This window comes from Rissa tridactyla, chromosome 2 (genome assembly GCF_028500815.1).
Source record: "Rissa tridactyla isolate bRisTri1 chromosome 2, bRisTri1.patW.cur.20221130, whole genome shotgun sequence".
In the NCBI taxonomy this organism is placed as follows: domain Eukaryota; kingdom Metazoa; phylum Chordata; class Aves; order Charadriiformes; family Laridae; genus Rissa; species Rissa tridactyla.
The window spans coordinates 125,014,947-125,036,119 of NC_071467.1; the positions used below are offsets into that span (position 1 = coordinate 125,014,947).

Below are 21,173 nucleotides of genomic sequence, written 5' to 3' on the forward strand. Positions count from 1 at the left end.
GAAGTAAGAGTATGCCTTCAGTGGAGTCTGAATGTGCCCAGAAAACTCAATTCCGTCAACGTCCACCATAATAGTTACCCTATTCTAGCAGAGATACCTGCTCCACCAGCATCTAGATACCAAGCAAGAGTGTCTGTTTTCAAAAGAAAAGTTATATTCAGAGATAACGTTAGACTGCTCATCATAACCTGCTGCATGTTACCACTTGTCTCCAAACGAGAGCTAGAAAAACTGGCTGTTTTTGTAATGTGCTGGTGAGTTACATGAGGCCCTCAGCTGCCCTTAAAGGACTTTGCAAATTACATGTGTTCCACCTAAGGAACAATCAGCATGGTTTCATTTTGAAATGACTGCCCTGGAGCATCCCCAAGGCCTCCCAGGAAGTCAGGTAAAATCCTTTTTTTTTTTTTTTTTTAAATGGTGCAGTATTTTTCCAAAGTCATAAAAAGCTCGCAGTATAAGTTTCTCATCTGAGGACATATGATCATAGCAAGTTGTTATTACAACTTGTTGTAGGAGGCTGAAATCCTTTAAGGGTTATTTAGCCTAGTTGCAACTCCACACCTTGTTGAGAGGCGAGCCTTCAATGTTCAGGGGCCTGAAATAAAAGTTTTTTATCAACCATTGCTAAATAATAACAGCTCTAAAGAAAAAAAAATGGATCGGCATTTCTCAGTGGAAATAAACACCAGTCTTTATCAGACATGAAATCTAGCTGTGCTAAAAAACAAAAACAAGGCACAGCTGCTCAATACTGAGTGAGCAGAGATTTTCCAGTCAGTCAGTCAGTCATTCTTCCCAAGGAGAAAAGAAAAGAGTGAGCCAAAATAAAGTGTTGCAATGGCTGCCTCCAAGATGAGAATAAACTGTTGAGGTCACATTTATTCTAAGGGAAAAGAGGTCTTTATTAGCAGCACTAGAGCACGACAGGAAGAGACCGAAACGCAGTTCAATAAAACCCTTATTTTAAAGACAAGAATACATCAGCTCTTTGTGGGTCTCCACGGAGGTTATACAGCCAAGTTGACTTTGGCAGAGCTAGCTGATACAAAAAGCAGGAGTTGTGAAGAAAAAAAAATTTTCTTGATTAGCTGGGCAATGATCCAATGAGCAAGACACTGGAGGCTGCAAGTTCACAGCCGAAGAAGCTCAGGTAGAAATAATTTATAGCAAATTAAGTTAGGTCATGATAATGAAATTTAAAGACAAGTGGGACATGATTTATTTTACAAAGGCTTGTTGAAAAGTGAAAACCAAGCAGACCTAACAGGAGGGCTAATTTAACTCTGGTTACAGTTGGTACTGGCAGGGAGATAAACTTACCTTGACGTATTTAGAATGGGAAAGAGAATATAAGAATAGGATTTTGAAAAAAAGGAAATAATTGTATGCCATTTTTTCAAATTGCAGAGGGGAGCAGGGCAAATTCGGTTCTGCAAATCCCTACTACTTGTTTCCCCATTTTAAAGCATTCTGGGGCACACAGCCCTCAGTGGCAAACGCTGTGGAAATACATGATCGCAAGCACTGGGAAGGGATGGATATCAACACCCGCGCAGCAAAGCCCCCACCATCAAGGAGCAGGAGGGAGGATGGAAAACCCTAACAGGAGAAGATCTTGGAAAAGGTGCAGCCCCCTCGCAGGTGACTGGAAAGCGGCAGCCACGGCAGGAAGGATGCTTTGATCATTGCGGGCTTTGCGAGTTACCTCAACAGGTTATCCGGCGGCAGCCTGGGCTTTGGCTTCATTTGGCAACAGATGCGGTGCCATTATGTCCTCAAGTGTCCCTCCTGCCACCCACCTGCCTCTCCCTCCTCACGCTGTGAAAAATGGCAGGCGAGGGGAAAAAAGAGAGCACGGCTTTGTAATGGATGAATGCAGCAGTTTGCAGGAAGAGGGGAGAGAGAGAGAGTAATGAAAAAGCGTTAATATTAAAGTAATAAAGCTTGTGGCCATTTTTCAGTCTGAAATGCACAACACCATAAAACAATGCTTAAAGGCACTTGCTTCTGTTCCAAACCACCTGCACGCTAAGGCACCCTGCTATTAGCACAGAAGTTGTTTACTACCAGTCTCGTTTCAGTCTGATTCCAGGAGGGCCATAAAGCTGAATTTTCTCACTCAGTACAAGAGCCCATGTGGCCTCAGGTTTTCTTTGGAATGCCAAGCCCTGCCGTGTCACCCGCGATCCCTGCCCGGTCACTAACCCACTCATTTCTAACAAGATGTATAAAAGTCATGTCGGAGCAAAGGGAATCTGTCCCCGGTGCATGGCACATGTACGTACTCCTTCTCCTCCAGTTCCTGAAAGAGCAGCTGCTCTCGGTGAGGTGTGCTGCACGTAGCTACGACCGTGGCTTTGCCAGCCAGCATGTGTCACTTGTGTCCACACACTGCCCCAAAACGGTCTGGGTGGTAGTATGCAAAACAAGACTACTATTTCCTTTCCTGAAACAATTCCTTCCAAAACAAGAAATGGAGAAGTGATGAAATACAATGTCAGGGAAAATAAAAAAAGGGAATTATTTTGAAATTAAGACTTATTTTTACCTGTTGGCGTTTTTTTTTTTCCCCCCTTGCTTGACCCCCTTTCCCCCCAGCAAATAAAAGCATATGAATTCAAAGCCAGTCACCTGCGCTTTTTTTCTCTGTTGGAAACAAACATTAGCATTTAGGGTCTCTTTATAGAGATGGCCCAGCTACAAAGAAAGCCTTTGTCTCACTGGCAGGACTACTAATTCAAGGACAAAAAGACAGAGGGTAGAAGAGTGGCGATACCTACAGGAACATCCAAGGCTGTCAGAAGAGCCTGTGGAACTGCAGGAAGAGGAAAGAAGAACGAGAACCAGAAACTGCTGTCACGCCTGTGCTCTCACCGCAAAGGGAGGAAGCCAGACGCGGGAGTTTCACATGAGAGACCCCACTGGCTCACGAGCCGACGGGTGAACCCCTTACAACCTGGAGCCCAGTGAAATTGCCAAGCATTAGCAAGTTCTGTGAATCGTACCATCCTTCTGGGAGCTACATAACAGACCATGAATTGGCCCACTACCAGCAGCATCAGCTTCCTATTGACTAATATAGTAGAAAGAGATGCACTGATACAGTAAATGACCCATACAGTGATATACTTTTACCCTGTATCTACTGCACTTTTTCACTAAGAGCAAGAGAGAAATCAAAAACATCGTGCTAATTTCCCCCTCCTCTCCCTCTTTTTGAGAATCAATTAATTTCAAAGGCACCTTTATTTCTTTTATGTATTCAAATCCCACAAGTCAACAGTCCAGGACACCCAAAGAAGTCCAAAAGGGCTATACAGCACCATTATCAAGTCCCGATCTATATACTATGAAGAATGGCAAAACAAATAGTAAAGCAAACCACATCACTTGAGAGCAGCACTGTCAAATGTCTTTTCCTTCACGCTCCCCGTCAGAGGAAACGTTACACTGCTCATTCGCCTTCCCTTAGTTGCCATAGATGCAGAGCCACAGTGCTGCAGCAACGCTAGTCCCATCTCCGTAAGCTGGTTCACATCCGAACACCTCCTGCGCTCCTGACTCCTTCCCTTCTTGCTTTCAGTCAGCCAAAGGCACCCTCCAGTTCCACCCTGCCCGCTCTTACTGGATACTGGACAGTGAACAGACGAGCTCATGCACAATAAAATGCACTGAACTGTCACAGCACAGTAGTGCCATACACACTTTCAGTGCCACTCATGTTCTGGTCCAGGGAGAGTTTTTCTGCATCCCAAAAGGATGCTTCCCGAAAACGTCAGATTTTCCATCTCCAGCTGCAAAGAGGAGCCCATCCTTGCAAATCTGCATTTCAAACCTTGCAGCCTTTGCCAGCCTGAGGAACAGCCCAGTAGTAAACCTCAGTCAACACACTGCTGTCAACTGATTTTCCAGCTGATCCATGATAGATGAGCTGAATTTGGAAGCAGCCAGTGTTCACATGCAATAGCCACACGGTTCTGCACCACCAGGGCTCTCACGGTGCTCTGTGCTCAAAAGCGTCTCCACAGAGCACAGAGACACTTATAAAGATACACTTATAGCTGTGGCATCGACAGTCCCCCCCATACTGTCACCATTGTGGACACATGCCCTCGTCAACAGGGCTGCTGCAGACCTCAGCCTCCTGCCTGCGCTGAGCGTGAAGGGATAAATCGAGGTGGTCTCCTGAGTTTCACAGCCACTGCTGAGGATGCAGAGAGCATGTGCTAGTGACCACAGCACAACTACACTATGGCAAGCCAGGAGACTGCATGCTGGCAATGGCAAGTGCCTGGTTACTCAGGGCACAAGTCTCAACAAGTCCTAAAAAGCTATTACGGTCACTTCACCTGCTTCCTTTTCACTGGGATATAGAATTCCTCCTTTCTCTTTCCACCAAAAAAAACCCCTGCCATCTTGCAAAAAAAAAAAAACCAAACAAACATTCTAAAATTCTTTGAAGTTGCAACACTGAAATGTACTTTGGCAGATCAAAACACCTCTGCAAACAGGGAGAAGCAGGAAACTGTGGAGGTGTCTCCTAACTCCATTTGCAATATTAACCCACTGGACCATCATTTCATATTACGAAGTTCCTTTTAAAATTGCATGAACAATTTTGTTAGGAATGAGCGATTAGTCCTCTATCAGTGATTTTAACAGCTGCCTAAATGTGGCAATCATTATTTTTAACAAAGAAGATAGTAGCCTTCTCTTAGAATCAATGCTAAGTAAGAAGAGAGAAAAATAGCCTATTAATAACATGCTAATAATTATTTTATTTAAAGTTATTAAAATATTCCTCAGGCAAAATTCCACATTCTACCTTTACTCATTAAAATGTAGCTGGTCTTGCACTCAGGAACTTGCTAACAATCTGAAGCAGAAACTCAGACAGTTGGAGTGAGATTATACGATGTGTTTGTAAAATGAGACACCTAATATGGACTACGTTATGAATGGTCTACCATGAACAAGACACACACATCGCAACCCTGTCTTAACAAAATCTGTTAACAACAGAAGACACACTGAGGAAAAATAAATGACCTTTTTTTTTTTGTGTAACAGTGCCAGCAGAAAGCAGCCCAAAAAATGGCACAGCTACTCTTGGGAATAATTACTGCAGCATCCACAGACTCCCAGTAGTTTTGAGGCAGTGTCACGGTTCCCACTGTGCTTGCAGTGCAGAGTGAGGAGTGACCCTGGCAGACCTTCACGAGATGGTAGGCCGAGTCCTCACTGCTGTAAAACCCCCTGAGAGCTGCTGGCTGTTTAAGAAACCCTAAGAAGCTGAAGGGCTTTTTTAAAGTCATTATTAACTTAAAGCTAATGGAGCTGTGCTGGAAGAATAGATGAACTGCCAAAGGCAGGTGGCTCCTCAGCTCTGACTCCACTCAGTGCGGATGTCCAATTCCTCTTTGGAGGACAGGGCTGACTAACCCATGCTCCCCACTGGCGGCAAGTGCTCAGCAGGAAAGGGCTGATCCCTGCTTTGCACCCGCATAAGCGGTGGGACTCTCACTTAGGCTGGAAGCTGGAAGCTAGGCTGCTAGGCTGGAGTCTCAAAAGAAGCTGGGAGCCAGAAGCCTGCCTCTTGCCCATGGCCCCACCTGTACCCTGCAAGGCAGTGGCTCCCGGCATCCTGGTCCTGTTGAACTCAGGAGCTGTCAGGTTCCTGCTGAGCTGGAAACAGCATCTTCACTCCTTTTCTTCTCTCCTTTTCCCCATTTGACGACTGCACAGAAAAGCTTGTAGACTGGGGCTGCTACAGCCATGCAAGCTCAAAAGAACCTTGCTCAGGCACAGACGACAGCTCTCGATGGCAACGTGAACGTGACTGCAGACTAATCCACCTTGTTGTTCTGACACATTAAAACCATCTCTGAAATTCCTGCGCTGCCTGTAGTGACTCCTGTTACACACCTCTGCGCAGCCAGCACTCAGACAGGCCAACACAGGGGAGACGCACAGAGGAAAACACTCGCATTTTTGGTAGATTCGCACTCCTTTACGAACTAGAATTTTTCAGCGTAACCATGGAAAGACATTAACAGTTTAGCTTTAAATACAGGCCTATTGACAAACTTTAGCTCTATTTAACACACACATTCTGCAAAGAACTGGTTTGCATTTAAAGCACATTAAGTGTATCTCTGATAGTTAGAGACAGACTACTACCAGAAAAATGGTGGTCAATTTAAAAGCTATTTTTTCCTTGAATATTCTGTTCTCAGAAATCCCAGGCTCCTGCAAGCAGTAAGAAAGTCTGGTGCAATGAATACTAACCCTCAGCAGAGGAGGATCAAGTTAAGAAACATTTAAACAAACTGGACATACACAAGCCTGTGTGTCCCGACGGGATGCATCCACACATGCTGAGGGAGCTGGCTGATGTTAACGGGAGCCCACTCTCAACTCTTTTTGAAAGGTCATGGGGATCAGAGCAGGTTTTGAGGACTGCAAGAAAGCAAAAGCCCTATTTTCAAGAAGCAGAATTCAGTAAACTACAGGCAGGTCAGTTTGACCTCCAACCCTGGGAAGGTTATGAGCAAGTAAATCTGGGAACAATTTCCTTAATATATGGAGTGAAAGAAGGGGATTGGGAGTCGTCAGCCTGGATTTATGAAGGCAGAAATCACATCTGACCAACCTGATAGCTTTCTGCAATGAGACGTCTGGCTCATCTCACTGAGATGAGAAAGTGTATGTTATTTACCTTGACTTCAGCAAAGCTTTTGATGCTGTCTCCCATAACACCCTCATTGACAGACTGATGAAGTACAGACTAAGTAAGTGAACAGCGAGGCTCATACCTGATCAGGGGAATAATGAAGACAGAACCAGACTCTTCTCAGTGGCGCCTAGAAAAAGGATAAGAACTGGTTACCCAGAGGTTGTGGCATCTCCATGCTTGAAGATACTCAAAAGCCTGTTGGACAAGGGCCTGAGCAACCCGCTCCTGAGCAGGGGGGCTGGACTAAGCGATCTCCAGAGGTGCCTACCAGCCTTCACCATTCTGTGATTACTTCCAAGGTTAAGCAAAACATCTGCAAGAACTGCAATTCAAGAAGAACTACTTGAAAGCAGTGTAAATTAAGACAGAGATAATGCTAGGCCTTGCAGCACAACATTTAAGTCCTACTGAAGCACGTTTTTATTTCCTGTTTATGTCACACATCATTGTGCAATCTGTGTTGTCTGTAAAGAAGGGATGCATTTCATGGGGTGCTTCACTTGCAACAGGGAGTTATAAACACAGATCCCAAACTCAGAATTCAGTTGCAGATGTTTTCTATCACTTAGACAGGGTTTATGAAATATCTTACCACTGAGCACAGTTTCCACTATGACTGGGGTGGGTAAACAAGTCCAATTACAGATGTTCTATTTTTAAAATATTAACTGTAAGGCACATAGTGTAAAACATTAATTAAAATTGCGCCGGTTTCCACAACAACAGTGCTTCCTGAGAAATGGCTGTATTAACAAACAAACATTGAAGATACACAATTATCGTATTGCTCTCTAACATTATTCTCTAAATCAAAATAGTGCTCTTCTTTTTTAACTCATACCAACATCTAAAAGCAAAGGACCAAAACTGCAAATATTTATTAATTGATGTCACTGAACTGCAGTCAACAAATTGAATTACTGAATTGACAGCATGACAATATCTCCAATAAATATGCGTAAACTTATTTGGAAACTCTTGAAAGGAGAAGATTTTTAAATGACAGCAAGTCACACACAGCCAAACTTCTGGTAAATAAATTCCTAAGCTCCTAATGAACCCATTAAGTGATTAACTGATTTCAATGCATCAAACATTAACTTGGGTGCCTACTTTCACACAAACTGTTTTAAGAACTCTGCCCTTAAAAAAAAAAAAAAAAAAAGGGGAAAAAAAGGCGCTTAAGCCTGTTTTAAATGCTTTTGGGCACCAAAATGATACTCAAGCTGGCCAGAAAACAAGGGCAAATTTTCATTCTGTTTTCTGCACCCAAACTACAGAACAAAATCTCATAAATTGTAGCTAGAAGGCTTAAAAACAAAACAAAACACCTGAACTTTGTCCCTATTTAAGTTATCTTGCAAACTGTTCTAAAGAAGTCAGTCAAATGGATTGTAAAGGATATACGTTTTTCCATCCTTCATTTACAATCCAGTCTCAGAAAATCTGAGGCAAATTCACATCCCTCTACAGGGATATGCGCCAAAGGAAAAGAACTCTGCAGGAACAAGCCACCAAGGTTTTCCCTGAAGCCTCCTGTTGGGTTTTGTAGCCTTGAAAGTAAAAAAGGCTTTTATCCTGCTGGATAAAAGCTTGTCAAACCGAGAGCCCCTGTCTCTGCCCAGTATCTTGTGACCGCTTTCACTCAGAGATTCTCTATGGCTTTCTCTTGCTACCTTCCAGCAGAGCCAGAACTGTTTTCACCTCCTGGTTATCAGTCAACCTTTCTATCAGGCTATTTGCTTAATCTAGCAATCCCAGAGGCTCCCAGGAGACAGGACTCTGAAGGAAAGTTGAAGCACTCCCAGTCGTTGGGGAAGCAAGGCATACCACCTCTGCTCCACGCTTTCACAGGACCAGATAATCTGCAGGTGAGAAGGGGAGCGCTACTGCTGACCTGCCTTTTTCCAAAGTCACAGAAGGATTCGACCACGGAGATAACTTCTGCATGTAAGCAAAGGAGCTACATCATGGGATCATGTAGTTCATGCCTTGAAAAAAAGCACCATCTCAATTTTCCAGTTCACAGTAACAAAAATATCTTTACATTTCAAGGACTGATAGCACTGATAGCAGACAAATTCCTTTTAAATGCCCTGAACATTTTGGTTTTACATTTCAATTTATTTTCTATTTCTGTTCTATGCTGAAGAGAAGTTTCCTTAGGCACCAAGCCTAAAAAAGGCAGCCCACCACATACTTGCCCACAGTCATTACCTCTGAGTGCTGGCAACCAGTGCTTACTCACTGCTGCTTACGGCTTTTCTCATGGTGGGAAAGGGCTGACTGCAAGGAAGCAATTAATTTTTTTTCTTTCTTTTTTTTATTTATTTATTTTCAGTTCTTTCTGTTTCTGGGTTACACTGTTTTAAAAGTTGTTGTTTGCATATTTCTCCCTCGGGTTTCACAACTTCGTCTTAATACATCTTTCACTCTTCTCCATAAAAACGTCCATTCTTTTCTGGTTAGCCTTATTAATTTGACCAATTGGATTAAACCCACTTAAAAAGCTACTTCCTAGATGAGCTTTCTGTGTCTCTACATATTAAACTATTTCTGCTTATTTCACTTGTAATATCTTAATTTCATTTAATTTGATCCATGAAAAAAAATGGTATACACAAAAATTAATGCAGAAAAAAACCCCAGAGGAAATAGTATTAGAAAGCTGCAATAAGAGCAGGAATATACGTACATATGTTAAGGAAAAAAATACAATTAAAGTATCTACGTAATGGAGTCAATAATGAGTTACTCTGATCTTTTAATTTAATCTCATCTGAAACCATTTTTTCAAGGAGAATTCTTTAATTCATAGGTCCATGCATAAAAAATTCAAATGTCCAGATAGCTCATAAAAATACTACTCAATTTGGTGTATTCATGCATGACTACATAAAATAAGCAAGATTCAACACTATGGTAAAGAGAAGAAATGAAGTGTAGAAATATTTTCCCTTACAACACCAAATGGAAGTCACACTCATTTAAGTAAATATTTTCCTATATTGAGAGAAGCTAAATCCATGTTTTTTTCAAAGCTTTGCTTTAGTTGTCGCTTATAAGATACTGTGCTTTTTTTGGTCTGCTTCATACAAAATGACACAAGAAGTTTGTGTTCGGGTAACACTATTGATGAAATGCTCTTTGCTTTTTACAAGTTGTTTGTAACAAACACTTTAGCTCTCCCGAAAAGGTGAAGAGAACAATCAGCCAACGTCTTTGTGCACGTCCCGTGAGGATGCTCATCCTCCATACAAACAAATTTCACTAACCTGAGTCAGCAAGCTGTAATGGTGTGTGGTAAAACTATGATACGCACCAGAAGCTTACAGACTTGTTAATCAGCAGCAAGATACAACAGAGTACGCCCTCTGAAAACTACCCAAATGGCCCCAACAGCATTTGGATAGCTTCCCTCTTTGAATGGGCACTTGATGCTTCACATTCAATCCGTGCGCACCATTTTCCGTTTCTGGGCTACACGGTTTTAAAAGTTTCTTTCTCCCTAAATTCTACCCAAATTCTAAACATTTTTCTTACATTTACTTCTTCTGAGATTCAGTAGTGACAGTTTCTTCCTTACACTCCTACATATATTTTGCACAAGCTGTTAAACAGAGTTGGTCCACGCTCCTCTTTCACATCAGTCACCGTTGGCCAGAAATTTTTCCACAGAATCTCGTATACAAGAATCCAACTGACTTCACAGTTGCAAAAGCTCAACAGCAGCCAGACTATTAAACAAAGTAGAGAAGGGAAGTGTTTATAGCTGATACTCCGACTTGCAGTGGGATAGAAGGCTGGTTTTCCTGTGCTTTAAAGGAACCTAATAAACTGACCTTAGAGAAACCCCAGTTCTGACCCTCACCACCCAGCTTCTAATTTGTGCTACAACTGCTTGGCAGCCAGGCTGAAGAAAGGTTTTGTGGACTATTGTCATGCTGACCCTTGAAATGACCACAAGACGCATTTACTAGGTGAAGACAGGTCCCAGATGGCTAGCAGGGAAGGGGTATGGACACAGCACTTGGAAGACAGATTGAGCATGCCCAAGGTAAACTCTTTATGCTGCCTTCAACTACCGTAAGGGCATCACTTATAAGCAGGTAACAGTAGAAACATTGCCTGGTACCACTTGGCAGTATGGTATCACTTGGTAATGGTATCACTTACCATCCAAAGCCAGTACATAAAAACTTGAAAAATGAACAAGTTAGAATTACCTAGAGAAATTAAACCGTGTGGTCTTCACAGACCTAGCAAAGCAGAAAGATTAATATCAGCAAATCCTGCCCCCCACCCCAAAGCCGATACAAAAAGGCAAAATTATACCCTGGTAATTCTTTCAGTTGCACTCCACCAAGATGTCTATTAGTAGTGAACAGGAAAAACCAGTTTTAAGGTGACAATCTAAATTCAATGTCCTGTTTTTTAAACAATTAAATAAAAATACCAGAAGAGATACCAGAAGAAAACAAGGGCCATTGGAAAACTGACAAGATTCCAGGAGATGAAATAATTCAAGTCTGAATGTCCTTCCTTCACCATGTGTTAGGACCACATGGCACGAGGAGAAAATTAACATGTGCTGTATCTGAAACCCGTGTCAAAGAACAGAAGAACTAATCTGTTATGCAAGTGCGTATGTTCAAATCCGGAGGCACAATACCCCTTCCTGCAGAGCTTTCTGCTGAGTACAGGATCCATGGGGAAAATGGTTTAATCCCCAGCAACGACACAGTGCGAAGAGCCTATATGGGACATACTTAATGCTGTCCTCCACGCTGAGGGTGCAATTCCAGGAATAAAGAGTTAGTCACCACGTCTCCCTCCACCACCCATCTTTTCATCTTCTGCATATCCTGCTCTCCAGAGACAGGCATTCACACCTACGGGATGCTGCTAAGTCATGTGGGGACATGGCATGAAGGAAGCTGCTCTTCTACAAAAAACTCCTGCAAATACAGTGGACATCCCACTAGGATTTCTTTCTTTACACGGATTTCTATAGGATGTGAGATGGATGTCGCTGGTGGCTTTGCTACAACCTGTACCTGAATGGCAGCACCACTCTGCTTCAGCACACTCTGACTTCTCTCATGCGTGCTAGAAAGGGGCAGAGAGCTTCTTTTTACATCCTTTGCATATACTGTGAGGCCCAAGAGAGGCATAATAAAACAGATAAATGATTTTTAAAGAAATTGGTTTAGTTACAGCAACCCTTTCTTTCCTTTTTTTTTTTTTTTGTAAAATAGTTTTGTGGAATTGCAATTCACCCTGAATGCTGTAAACATTTCTTGTTAGCTCGCTCCCAAAGCTCATCTAAGAATTGGATAAGATCACGTGCAGCCATCCGATGAAGCAAAGGAATGAGTCATTGGTCTGCAAGCTGAACAACAGACAAAATCATAGATTCAGAACCAGGTAAGCACAGTAATGAATGAAACACCAGTTTCTAAATAACACCTCTGGAGACAACAGTCTAGGACGGCAACTCATAAACATACCTACCTAGCCTAGCGTGAAAAAGCACATCGGGAATCCCATGGGCCACTTCAGAGAAAAACTCCATGGAATTCAAGGTGGGGGAAATCCCCCTGAAAAATGTCTGAAACAGCTGAAGGAATTCAATTACCTCTCTAACTAACTTGATCAAGCCTTGTGTCCTATGTTCTTACAGGTTGGTATAATATTATGGGTTAGGAAAATGTCATTTTTTAATAAACTAAGAACTTTTAATTAATTTACAGTGAACTCTATTAGTCTTACTCCTACGGAGATCGGTACAATTTCCCTCATCACAGAAGGAAAAAAAAGGACAATAGTGCAAATGCTTTCTCATTTTGAATTCAACCGGTTTCTTCTTTGACTAAACAAAGCTAGCAGGGTCTCATAAAATGAGAGCACTTCCCACCAACCAAACTGACAAAAAAGGCTCAAATTCTGTTTGCAGTTTTCCTGGTCTAAATGCAAATAATCTAGGTAATAAATTCAGATTTCTACCAAAGCAACTGAAAGCAAAACACGTCCCCAGAGATCTACAGCCTGGTTTACTGATGATAAGCTGAGATAGCACAGCCCCAGCTGCTCAATATTACACAAAGAAAGAGGTGGGCAGGTTCAGAGAAAGCTGCACATATTGGTTTCACTCCTATTCACAATTTACCCCTACTATTTCACTCACCCACTCTCTCTCCACCAAAGCATGAAATGGCAGTTGCTTAGATTTAAGCTGCTCAATATTCAGCTGCTGCCATCACAAATTACTAAATAAATTAACAAAATGCCACCATTCCACATAATAACTCCCAAACATCATGCTAGTCCAACGCATATTCAGATGTTTTGCTCGCCTCCCGGGCTCTTCTGCCCTGCCACCACCTAACCAGACGCAGCACCGAGTTGCCATCCCAGCTCCTACTCCTTCCCTGCCCCGGGGCAGCACACCCTTCCCTGAGGACCAGTGAGGCAGCACACTCTTCACTGAGGACGGCTGTGGGTGCAGTACACATCAGGGGTACTTTTCCCCCCAAAACCTTCACCTGCACCTAGACGTCTCTGAGAATTGCATCCCATCCATTACTCCTTTGGTTACTGCATGCTACAGAGATGGCAGTAACCACTCTCCTGTGAACCCTACACACAGCCACGCAAAAAAGACACGGACCTGTTGGAACAGGTCCAGCGCAGGGCCACGAAGATGATCAAAGGGCTGGAGCACCTCTCCTGTGAGGACAGGCTGAGAGAGTTGGGGTTGTTCAGCCTGGAGAAGAGAAGACTCCAGGGAGACCTTATAGCAGCCTTCCAGTACCTGAAGAGGGCCTACAGGGGAGATGGGGAGGGACTCTTTATCAGGGAGTGTAATGACGGGACACAGGGTAACAGCTTCAAACTGAAAGAGGGTAGATTTAGATCGGATATCAGGAAGGAATTCTTTACTGTAAGGGTGGTGAGGCACTGAAACAGGTTGCCCAGGGAAGCTGTGGATGCCCCATCCCTGGAGGTGTTCAAGGCCAGGCTGGATGAGGCTTTGAGCAGCCTGGTCTAGTGGGAGGTGTCCCTGCCCATGGCAGGGCGGTTGGAACTAGATGATCTTTAAGGTCTCTTCAAACTCAGACCATTCTGTGATTCTGTGTGACCTAGCTTAGCCCTAAGTGAAGGATGGGAACAGAATGAGAAGAAGGAGAACCTGGGAATAGGGCCTCCAGCTCAGCTCTTCAGGAACCTTTCCCAACCAGCGACTCTGCTGGCTCAGGTACAAGATTCACAGGTTTAATTTTGGTGGCTCTCTTCCTACTAACGCTTTATTTTAGGCCAGACGTGCTGCAACATACTGTGCACTGGCTGTGCCAGCCTGGGCAGGGTGGATATGCTCAAAGTGTGCAGCTGAGAAAGGTGAGGACCTCATCAAGAAAAATAACACTGAAGATATATTAAGAGGAAAAGCACCCAAAATGGGGCAGTACAGGACAATCTGCCATTTAGGGACACAAAAGGGGAATAATACTAAATTTTTGTATTGATACCACCAAACCTATGCTTCAGCAGCTTAAGAGAAGCTAATTTTGAAGGCTATAAAGACTCCTTCCCTTCTTCTCTAATCTGGACCTGCTTCTTCACTTACTGTTTTTTTTAAGGTAGCTCAGCTTCCATGTCTGTTTCATGGCTTCTAACTAACTCATTTCTCATTTTAAGTATTTACAGCTTGGGAGCAGAAAAAGCAAAGGGAGAGGTGATGAGCAGAAAGAACAAAAACTGGCCGTGCAGCATGCCCACACCAGGAGCTGGACCACCTCTCACCTGCGGGTAGGATGGAAAAGAAGCTAGGGGATGTCTCCTTCCTGTTCATGACAACACGAGGGGCTGTGAAAGATTGCTTTCCTGCCAGATTGGGGCTGTATCACACCTACCACGCGGTGACCCAGAGCACCCCTGCCACACACACAATTAAATTCTGTCAAGCCACTGCTGACCACCCCTAGTGCACAGCACATGGCACGCTTTAATTTAGCATTAGCAAAATACCAATAGGCCCTGGAGAGACTTGGATTTAATTCTACTCCAAAAATATGTTCACTACACTAGAAGCAAAGCAGCAACAGTGAGTAATAATTACTAATTGTCAGCTCTTTGAACATTTTCATACCTATACCAAATGTCTTGGAAAGGAACAGCTCCTCTTCCCCACCAGGAATGCCAGAAACAGTATTTTTCTGAAAAGGAAGACCATTTCAGACTGCAGATGATAACTCTACATTTCTTTTCCAAACTACTCAAATTCTGGAAGCAGAAGAAAAAACAAAAAAACCCCCAACATTCAGTATGTAAAACTGCGGCTCAAATATTTTCAGCAGCCCAGCAAAATCCTCTTGCGCGCATTCTTATGAGTAAAAAAGCAGATCTGCTGTGAGGCACAGCATGTACCTCGTGGCAACAGTGTAGATGTATGTTTCTGCTCTCTGGGAAGTCACTGCTACGTAAAAGGATACAACTGGCTTTACAGGTCAAGGTAAAATCTATTGCCCTGAAACAGACTGAAAAGGAAAAACAGCTCTAGCAACCTCAACACAGAGAGCTATCAGAAGAGGTTCAGAGGTAGGATATACCACCACTGATTTATACAGTTTAAATAGCACAGTCAATGCCCTTCTCCTCCATTTGACAACTTCTCTTTTTGCTTTACGTTTTCCTTGCTTTTCAGTCCTTTGGAAACCTCACTCAGGGGGGAGAAGATGTCACATTTCCTCTGGAATGAAATGGGCATGACACATCGTATAATTCCAAAAATACATAATGCATTAATTTGACACGCTCCTGTCATCAAGAGCTTGATTTCTAACATCTTCTTTTCCAGATACAATTAAAAAATTTCTCTGCCTCAGCCGTCTAATTTGTATCACTTAAGAGGGAGAATTTCTTCCCACTCACGCTAAGGTCCTTCACATGGGAGATTCCGAAACCTCTGGGAGAAGGTCTGCTTGAGTCTCTTCTTGAATGTACTACATTCTCATCCCAGCAAGTGACTATTACTGAACTGCTTATCTCACTTTGTATTTTAATTCCTAAATTTTCTTGACTGATTGCCCCCCTCTTTTTCTGAGCATTAGTTTTCCCCCTACCCTTGTGCTCCTGTTACTCTTTCCTCTCACCTTGGCTTTGCTCTCTGGACATGTGTGTTCCTCTTCTTTACCACCAGACTACCATGCATGCTGCAAGTTATCAAAAATACTGCAAAGAACTACAGCACTATTCTGTGCAATACTCTGCAACTGTAGGAGTGCTGTCTGGCAACTGTTCAGGTAGATCCCAGAAACTTAAATGGGGCATTTTCTGTAAAATAGGTGTATATCTGCTATATAAACTTTATGCCCTCCTACCTTCTCTAAAATTAGAGCTGCTTCTCTTCTGAAGTAAAGGCAGGGACAGAGAGAGATAGGATATGTGAATATACTGAAATGCTTTATAATGTCTTCTGGTGGACAGTTAACTGTAGACTGCACGTCAGAGAAGTGTAAGAGATCCACCTGCTCACAGGTTTGTGACCTTTCTGGTGAATTTTAGGAGTTATACACCATCTCAGGTAAGTTGCCACTTTATCTTCACAACAGACCTCATCTGGTTGAATATCACATGTACCTTGCAGAAAGCAGAAGAATTATTAGCAGAGAGACCCTTTTTTTCTGCTTCCCGTAACACTGAGCTACCCCTGCAATGACCTAAGATGAGGAGACAGATGACTACGAGGGGACGGAGATACAGCAGTGTCAATGCCACCACAGGTGGTATTGTCACAATCTGACCCAGCATCTCTATCTTGCCTTTATCTCCCTCGTCATACATCTTTTTTCTCACCCTGCATCCATCAATTACATGTATACACAAATCAAATGACCTGGTGCAAAGTTTTTTCACAGAATGTCCAGAAGTCATATTCCCTGGTTTCACGGTTTGATGGTGCATAGAATTATGGGAGTGGGCCCCTAAAAAAAAACAGAAACCCAACCTACAGTGAAGACTGATGTTGCTGACATCAATCTTGCCTCTCTAAATCAGCCCTAAATTAAAATATCAAAAGGGAAGGATGCTTCACAGAGATATAAATACTGGTAATTATTGTTCATAGCCTTCAATACACAGCCATTTGCACTTGTGAAAGACAATTACAAAACATTATTCTGGCACTGTGCATCACCAAATCAAAACAGTGCGTGTAATGTACCAGCATGCTCCCTTTGCACTGCTCTCTGTCACTCTGCAGAGATGTTTGGGAAAACCACAAAACAATATTCATGATTTTAAAGATTTCCTTTCCGTGTCCTCTCCCGCTGTTTTTTTTTTTCAATCCCCGCACGGTCTCATCATCGAAAATCAGAGCACCATTCACTGCCATGAAGATGTATATCCTGGACATAAAGGAAAACCAAAGTTCTCCGTTTTGGACCAGATCCCTTCGATGGGAACACTGCCCGAGTGAAAGCAGCCTGGCTGAGCCGTATAAGAAGCTAGGAGGCAGGCGACAGTATAGCAATCCTACGATTTCTGGATGCAAGTTCAGGAAAGAGAAAGGAAAGGCAGGTGCCGGTGGCTGCTGAGGACACCTAAGGAGTGGCTCCATGGCACTGCACACACGAGCTAAGCCTGATCTTATTTTTCCTTCTCACGCGCCTGGCCAAGCAGCCCAGCTGAATGCACATGTGCACAGAGACTTGACTCTTTATACTATATACATTGGCCAATTGCACCAAAAATACCCCCCAATTCTGCCCAGTACCGAACAAATGAATGGAGCTGAAGGGCCACTGCCAGGTTGGAGAAAATGGCTCTGATTACAGTGAGCAGCTCGAAAAGAAAGAGGGGAGGAAAGGCTGGAAGACGTGCATTCATAGGGTCAAGAAGACGCTTAGTCATGTCTTTGTCAGTAACTACTGTTTTTCTGCTAAATTTGCATAATCCCTTGCACAACGAGGTATGTTTGACACATGATTTTTCAAAAAATATTTCTTAAAAAAAGAAAGAAAAACCTTCTTGCAGATTAAATTAGTAAAGCTATGAAGGCTAAAAAACTTCAGAGTACAGATTTTACCCCGGCCTACTTCATTCCACACCTCGTGTGCAAATTTATGACAAGAAAATGTTACTTAATTAAATATATTATGCTTTGATTTTTTTTCGTTAACTTATTTAATTAAAACCTTCTCAATTTATGTAATTTATTATGGCATGACCATTGTTAATGAAGCTCACAACCGCACAAAAGGTACTGTTAGATAAATTCATGCAAAGGAGATGAAGCAGAGCAGAATGAGGGATTATGTTCTCAGACTTATGAGGCAAAGAATCCTGAAATAAATGCAAGCTGTGAGTATTTGGAGCAGAGGGTATATTCATTGTAATTATTTCAGACTGCATGCCAATTGCAAAAGATTAACATAAATAGGAGTCATTATTGCAGATGTTTCTATTCTTGCTAGGAAACCCCTTGAATATAGGAAACAGAATAAAAAATGTGAAGTTGCTATACTACCACATTGTAACTTTTGTTCTATTCTTTTTTTCTGTTCTGGACATACCAGAAGACACAGAAATAAAACTGTTCCTCTTCAAGCCTTGAAGGAAAAACACCACTCCTCTCCGGTAACACAACACAACACCTAGATGTAACCTCACTGCTCAGCATTGAGCATTTTGGCACATTCCCTCCTGCCTTCCAGAAATGCCCTTAGACAGCACGGCACTATGTTACCCTCCAGAGCTGACATGGCCTGCGGCTACAACCATAGTCAGTACAATAAAATTCATAGTAATTAACAGCTTTTAACATCCTTCCTTCTCCATTCACAACAGCAAATTGGACATATACATAATTCACATGTAATTTCGGTATTTCTGCCTCCCCTTCTACATTAAGCAACGGCAAAAATCCGTGTAAAACAGTCCATTCAGTCTTCTTTCTGCGAAGCAGGTATAAATGTCTAATGACAGTACCGGAGGTACGTATAATACATCTCACTCTATCTTCTGCTTCACCTTCTCACTTCCCATAATTTGCTTTCTTGTCCCAGTAGCATCACAACACAAAGAAACTGAGAAGAAAACCATATGGCTCAGGGCAGAGCTCTTTGACTGCAACTTCGATCTGCTCAGGTCTATCTTTGCAAAACTTTTTTTAAAGAAGAATTATATAGCTATTCAAGCTTTCCAGTTATTTGTGGACCAGCCGTATGAAGTACCCTCCACACTCACGGAGGCCGGCATGAGTCAAAGATGCCAGCTGCTCAAATGGGCATGGCTACAATGGTCAGTACAATACCCATCTATAGGTTGCATAGTATTTCCTATGGTTCTGCATTGAACATGAAAGAAAAAGGTCATACGGGCCTTTCCATACAGCAATATATATCTCCACATACGCTATGTTTCGCAGTCACAAATGGCACGGCCATCAGCTGCACCACCACTGGCCAGACCCCAAAGCTTCGCCCCACTGCCTGGAGACTGACGGCATGCAGACACCTTCCCTTTATGTTCCTCAGCCCTGTGCTTGCTCCGTACTGGATGGTGCCAGGAATGTGTGAGACCTAAATCCGATTTTCTTGGCCCAGGGAGGACTCTGCTGCCTGGGACCTGCTGTGCCGCAGGGCAGGTGTCCAGCAAGATGGACCTGGGACTCTGGGCACCCCCGCTGCCCACCCCTGCTGGGAGATGGCCCTGGGCCCTTCCCAAAAGAGATCGGGCCATGGAGGAGGATGGTCACACTGTGACCAGTGGTTTGAATGCTGAGAGAAACCAGAAGCCCACAGAGAACATCGATCTCGCAGCACAGACATTGCTACCACGCCTGGCTAAGGCAGTTTGAATAGCAAACTCCACTGACAGCACGGCACATCTCATACTCCAGATCTGTCCCTCTACTTCAATGTTATGAAACAGGATCATCGACTGCAGTTCAGGTACAGCTTTAAAATAAAACGTACTAGCGCAAAAACAATAGCCCTGTCTAACATTTACAGAGCGACTTCCAGTGAAGCGGCTCTCGCGGGATTTCTTAAGTCGTTCCAAGCCAATTGTGTAATGCCACAGGTTTTCAGAAGTGCAGCTAAGGGCAGAGTTTGGGTCTCCGTATATATGATTTCTTCTACTCGCTGCCAGCTGCAAGGGGTCAAACGCTGACAGCGTACAGAAGCAGTTCAACGTAACAGCATCGCAGAGGAAGGAGAGCCTGGTCCCCAGCAGAGGGAATTCACCGCAAGCACAACGCAACTGCTGGGGTTTGAAAAAGAGGGAACAAGCAAAAAAAAAAAAAAATGAGATAGAACTGCAGTTTTCCCCAACACAGAACAGTAGGATGCAGCAGAAATTTTACCATACTTGCAGGGGGAGCAGGCGATTTATGGGCACAATTATAAATTCTGCAAGTCCTTTTCAAAGGACTGTCCTTGAACGACTGAAGCAAGATCCCAATCTCCTCGAACTAACTACATAACAGGGCTCAGCAGGAATGAAATGCATTGTATGACTGTCATTTCTATCATTTTGAGCAGAATCTTGTTTTAGTACCCTGTCAGATGACAAGGGCAGATACGAATTCAATAGATAATACTGAGGGCCCAGAAATAGTTATTTCAAGTACTTTTATATTGCAAGTGAGGAACAATACCTCATTTCCCATTTGGACATATGCTGTGTTCAAATCAGAATGAATAACATCCATTCTTAAGGTGTTTTCATTATGATTTTGCATAAGTCTATCACCAACTGAGACAGCATGCACATTATGGACGTAAATCTACAATGGCTTACAGCCACCTTAATCAAAGCAACTTCAGCGAGCTCAGATTTATGCAGGTTTACCTCAAGTCTTTAAATGTGAGTGATTCTCAAGCTAAAAAAAACCCACCAAAACCCACAATACTGATGTTTCCGAAACAAATAGCAACCTAAGCACGAATGGGAATACGTCTGTACAACCCCGGTCTCAGATCTGAACCTACGCATATTCCCGTGGCTCCTTCTCCTTGGAAGAATCCACCTCCATCCCCAGCAGACCCATCCGTCAGCTCTGGCAGGGGTATGGGAGGGCCAGCTCCAGGCACCTGCACTGAAAGTCTTTTGCTGCCCTGCTCCATGTAATCCTTACCCACATGAGGTGTTAAGTTGGTGCATGGCAAGAGTTCTCCCTAGCTAAAACCTCTAAAGAAGGGGAAAACATAACTTTCAAAAAGCAGCAGCAATGACAATGGAAGAGACACAGCAAGATAAAAAGAAAACAGTAAAAAGTTTAGGGACTGTAAACATTCTCATTAGTAACCAAATATTTGCAAAGAAAATTGCCACACTGCTATGCTATAACAAAACATTTCTCCACTCTTGATTGGGAAAGGCAGAGGTGCTGCACTTGTTTAAGCCTTTTGAAGACTTTTCTAATCTATCA

At 43.0% G+C, this 21,173-nt stretch overlaps 1 protein-coding gene across 7 annotated transcripts in view; it reads right to left on the reverse strand.

The window, feature by feature from the left end:
- Positions 1–21,173, reverse strand: part of LRRC3B (leucine rich repeat containing 3B) — a 45,598-nt gene that overhangs the window by 13,168 nt on the left and 11,257 nt on the right. For 4 of the 7 annotated variants that reach the window (XM_054191849.1, XM_054191848.1, XM_054191851.1 and 1 more), the window contains exon 2: positions 6,819–6,866. The exons of the other annotated variants lie outside the window; for them this stretch is intronic. The gene's annotated coding sequence lies outside the window, so the exon portion shown is untranslated. The remainder of the gene's footprint in view (positions 1–6,818; positions 6,867–21,173) is intronic. 7 annotated transcript variants of the gene reach the window in all.